Consider the following 6,219-nt stretch of genomic DNA (forward strand, 5'->3'; position numbering starts at 1 on the left):
CACAAAGGTGGGTGTTGACGTTTCTGAGAGATAAATTAAGTGCCCTTTAACCCCTTTAAAGCCACGGGGATAGGCCTCTGTCCTGAAAATGTTTGTACATGATAACATAGGATAGGAGGAACTGAGATCTTTTCCTGACATCACAATGAAAGCATCCCTTCTACATGCCCTCAGCCAGGGAGGTGCCATGACTGCGACTGGATAATGCTTTGGGGTTCAGCTTCTCCATCTATTAAGCGACAGGCAGAAAGTGTTAGAGAGTGTGGGGAACAGGCATGGCGCATATAATACTTATATCACTTCCTTAGCAGTGTGAGGGGAGGTCTGTAATAATAATAATAATAATAATAATAATAATATACAAAATACCACAAAATACTAATACGGTGTGGAAGCAAATCCATTTTGTACTGCAATGGTTTCCTGGCCAATACTACTGTGTGTAGTTTTCTCATATACCTGATTGGTGTACTCACCACTTGCTGTAGTGAGTCAGCGCTGCCGGTATAGATAGGGTGATGGTCTCATACTGGATCACAGGCCTGATTATGAGCACAGAATTGAGCTGCGCTAAAGGGCTATTATTGGAGTCAGCAGAAAGTCAGACAATACAGACTTACCTCCGCTTGTCACAACACAGAGCAAACCGACTCACAATACCAGTTTGCCAGCTAATAAGCTATAAGTGTATAAGCGCACACTTTCTCCAGACACAGTCCAGACATGACAACTTTTCTGCATCCCACGGTGCGGGCTCTGGAGTTCCAAGACCGTCTCTGTGCTTGGAGGAGATGAATATCCAGTATAATAATCAGATCACACACTGTATAACATATATAGTATTTCTGAATATTATGCACAGAGCAGAAAATATATTACATTTTATTTCTCCTGAGGAGCACTTATTACAGATACCACAGGAACGGCAGTATTACTGCTGATTATATTACATACTGATGAACTATATGCAGAAAACTACAGCACATGAATATTACACATAGTCCTAAATATGATACCTAATTCAGTACACTATGGTATTCCAAAATATCTATATGATGGAGAAAATGATAGCACTCCTATGTTGTACAGAACAGAATTACTCCTGGAATACTTATGCACAGAAGAATATCTAATACTCCCGGATATTAGGTGTATACAGACTATGCATAATATTCAAGCACAGAATAAATAATACTTATGAATACTAAATATACTTCAGAATATATATTTCTCTTGACTATGATATACACTGCAGGACAAATAGTGCTTGTGATATTATACGTACTGCAGAACATATAGAACATATACAGAATCACATGCACTTATAAACACCTAGTAATATGAACATCATACATATCGTAAAATATATAATAATTATGCACATGTTATACCTAAGATACCTGTATTACAACACACTGTATACATAACTATTTGTTTACATCAATACTATGTTAAGTGATTTAAAAAAAAAATCTGAAACTAGATGCAAGTAATAAATGGGAGAAATCTGTGGCTGGTGGCCCAAATCTGATCAAGTGATTTATTGGTTCCAGCAGTAACTGTAAATCAGTGAGGAAAGTGGTCCACGGGTAAGAGGTGTATCTCCAGTGTATTACTGCACACAGCAACGTGACTCTCCTGTGCATTCCTGGTGGGGGATGCAAGCACGAGCTGGAATATAACCCTCTGATTCCTACCTAGCCACCAAGTAAATGCCCAGAGGGGTTAGACTACACATACAAATTATACCTTGCTTAATTTGACGTGCCTAAAATATGGTCTATGTAAGTTATTGTAAGAAAACCAGTTCCACACCATGCCATGTATGATATTATACTTACATTAATTTATTACTTTATTCCAATAAAAATTGTTCTTACTCGCTCTATTCCACCACTCACAGTTAGATAATTACAGTTTCAGAGTCTTTTCTTTTCACAGTACACAACAAATTATTAGAAGAATTCACAACTTAATTGCAGAGTTCAATGTACTTTATGTTCTTCATTTCCTCAGCTGACTGCATGACAAATTCCTGAGTATTAATTCCGAACATTATCATGGTGTGAGAACATCCCCACTATATATATATTTACTAATCTATATAACACACAACATAAACATATATATATATATATATATATATATATATATTCTACTCAGTGATGTACTCGGTCCAAAATCTGCCTCACTAGCTCGATGCCCCGAGCACATCTATAACGCTGGAAGGTATATATATATACTATATATATACTATATATATATATATATATATATATATATATATATATATATTAATATGCTTGATATTAAGGGCTACAAGAAAGAAACACTGCATACGTAACAATAATTAGCAGATTGGCTAAACTGATTTTTTTTTTCTTCCGGAATTGAATATATTGCTGGATGACATATATTGGCCTATTATTGGCCACCACACAGACAGCGGGGAAAACGCTCACTACAATGTAGCTGCGTCTCAGCGTTCCTGGTGTAGTATCTTATTTTACCTGTAACAGAAGAAAGTTTGCTATGGAGGGCATGATTTGTGTGAGAGTGCCCGTGAGAGGGACCATTTCAGCAGGTAATGTGAGGAGTACACATCAGCCACTAATCCCCTGTTAATAAGATCCGCAGCTATTTCAGAGCGGATTCTGCACAAAGGCCCCTTTTCTTACAGTAATATCTGGATATTTCAGCCACAGCCTATTGTATATTCCCATCAAATCTATCTGCAAAGCATCCTGCTCTGACTGAGGAGACTGCACAGAGCCAAAACTATATATCAGTCACTGCAGCGCATATAGCGCAGAGGGTAAATGGATGAACGCAATTTACATATATTACAGCGTCTAACAGGCCGACATTCCTAGCAGCTAACAGATATTTTATTTAGTACAGTAATAGTCACAGACAATGTGTGTGTGTGTGTGTGTGTGTGTGTGTGTGTGTGTGTGTGTGTGTGTGTGTATATATATATATATATATATATATGTATATATATATATATACACACATATATATATTTATATATATATATATATATATATACATATATATATATATATATATATATATATATATTGGATAGATAGATAGATAGATAGATAGATAGATAGATAGATAGATAGATAGATAGATAGATAGATAGATAGATAGATAGATAGATAATTAAGGTGGTGATGTGTAGTTCATACAGCAGCCCCGGTGTGACGTTCAGTGTATTTTCCAGTTCGCACTTTGGGCATGTGAGTGACGGGACTCTATTTAAATCATCCATCAGAACTTGTAGCCACCTCAGGTTGCTGGAGGAGGCGGGGAGCTCCCTGCACTCAGACTGTGCGGCAGATAGACCGTGACATCACCCAGCTACTGACTTAGGAGAGAGACTGTGGACAGATAAGGGCTGCTGGTGAGGCACAAACAAATCACAATTATACCCCAGTAAAAGAGGGGGCTCCATAGAATCCATAGGGCTGTGCTCTTTCCATTTAGCGTTCAAAGCCAGACCATGGAGTATCTGATCTTCAGGACAAACACTCTGATACAGGGCAGCTGAGTGTGCAAGCTTGCTTTAGTTTGTGCAGAGGGAATTTCTTTGTCGTTGGCCGATCTTTCCCATGAATGGTATAGAGAGATAATCTGTTAGGGGTGCTGCTATTTTTTTGTCCCTTATGGAAGAGAGCAGCCCTCTTTCCCCAAAAGCAAGTGCTTTCAGTATTGCCTCTCTGATTTCAGCCTCAGAACAAGTGGACATAGAGGAGCAAACCGCTGCCCTGGAGAAGCTGTGCAGGTTCCAGTCCCACCCCATGAGAATGCACTTCAGTGCTGTTACCAGGGATATGGAGGGTAAGTGTCCTCATCAACACCTACAGTGTCCCTGTCACTAATCAAACCAACATGTATCTTTCATCATCACAATATCCTTGGCATCGCTCATAAAGTATCTTTAGTCACTTGCCAGTGTCTCAGCGTCTCTGCCAGCAGCACAAAGAGGCAGCAGCAGTCCCCTCACAGTCCTGGAGCAACGTGTAACTGATAATAAACTCATTATAAATGCCTGAAATCACTCATGTCCTTATTTTACCCTTTGCTTGACCATGCCAAGGCTGTGACAGTTACGGAGAGCAGACCACACTACAGACACACATACATCACATGGCGGTGGTGATTCGTTACACCTTTAGCATATGCAGTCCAGTGTATTGTATCTGGGTATTATGGAGTCCAGTGTATTGCATCTGGGTATTATAAAGTCCAGTGTATTGCATCTGAGTATTATAAAGTCCAGTGTATTGCATCTGGGTATTATAAAGTCCAGTATATTGCATATGGGTACTTTGGAATCCAGTGTATTGCATCTGGGTATTAGACTACTTACATTATGCGATTTCACCTTTGCGCCAGGAGATACCGCTATATGCTGAATATAAACATGACCATAAAACTGAGCAACTGTGTATAAAATAATACTGATACATATATTGGTTGTACATTTTAGAAGAAAGCTAATAATTCGCCACCAAAACAGATAAAAATAAATAAATAACGAGTAAAAAATGTACACAACAACTATACATAACTATAAGCACAGAATACAATTAGCAAAGCATGTGCTGGAACACTGTACACGGATGTACACCGGCATGCATGTGAAATATAATTAGACAAGTTTACACATATTTTTATTTCACATTCTAAATTTACACGTCTATATAAAATGCACCGTGACTATTTATACCCCGTTATAATATATTAGCACTCAAAATGATGTGCGTGTATATATATATATATATATATATATATACATACACGTATATATATATATATATATATATACATGCTCACGCACATACACGAGTATAAGTGTCCCTTCCTTCCTAAATGGAAAAAAATAACAATTGTAACCATCCCAATGAAATGAAGCCACTGGTGAGCTCCCTCACAGAATACACATCATTTTGGAACTAGCCTTGTTTACGATGAAAGATACATGTTACACAGAGGAATCCACACAATAAAGAGAATAATCCATTGTGCAAAAGAACTGATTGGTTCTTTTGTCTTTAATTTGTTCAATAAGTACATTACTTGTAAATATCATGCCCCATTGCAGGGACAAATGCATTATTTATTATTATTATTATTATTATTATTATTATTATTATTATTATTATTATTATTATTATTATTATTATTACTACTACTACTATTATCATCGTTGTTATTATTGTTCTTTACCAAAGCCTTCCAGTTACCATGAGAAGCCATACAAAAAACACAGTGTGCAGTCATTATATTATGTATAACCTCTGTATTAGATTTATAGACTGGAGGAATATTTGAGGATAAACGATACCAATCCAGTTGCCTCTTTCCCCCAAGCTGCTTACCATAGTCATTACCAGCTACGTGCCACCTATGAGTTTAGCATACCCAGGAAGGAACAGGCTCCATTAATTGTGAGCTCAGTGACATGTCCATAATGCGATCTCTGTCCCACAAGCTAGATAAAGGGAAGGCGTACAGCCAGGGACAGGGCACCTCATTGGTGCTAGTTGTTTGCTTTTAGCTAAAGAAAAATGCCCTGTTTGTTTTGTTGTGGATGGAGGTCTACACAAGTGTGTATGTCTATTGTTTAAACAATAGGAAGGGGAGGGCTGATGTAAGAGAGGAGGGGGTGTACGAGGGTAACGCCTTATATAACTGCAGTGAAAAGTGGGTGTCATGAAGAGGAAGCTCTGTTAAGAAGAGGCACTTCTGTGTCAATCATCCCATCAGGGTCCCACAGGCGAGGAAAAGGCGCATTACCTGCAGGTCTCACCGTCTGCTTATCTAAATAGAAATAGGAACCGGTTTTCTAGCAGGAGGGGAGGCCCTGCCTTCCTGAGCCAGCCAGGAGATAGGACGCACGGCTCTGGCTTTGGGCTGCAGCACAGCGCACAGGAGGGAGCTGCTGTACCTTGGGCCACAGAACCCTAAGCCCAGAGGCATGTAAGAGGGACAGAAAGGATATTTCCTGGCGTACAAGCCAGCCCTATCTAGGAATGCTGCCCACATATTTTCTATTGCAAAGAGCTCCAAGACTGTAGCTGCTCGCAGACCAGGCGAGATCCTCTGTCTCTGTGTAAGTTACTGAGCAGACACCAGGAAGCAGCCGTCAGCAGCTATATTACTCTCCCAAATCCCTGCACCCAGAGGTGTTAGCCTGGACTCAGG

Source organism: Taudactylus pleione, unplaced genomic scaffold (genome assembly GCF_031769625.1).
Source record: "Taudactylus pleione unplaced genomic scaffold, aTauple2 ptg000191l, whole genome shotgun sequence".
NCBI classification, from domain to species: Eukaryota; Metazoa; Chordata; class Amphibia; order Anura; family Myobatrachidae; genus Taudactylus; species Taudactylus pleione.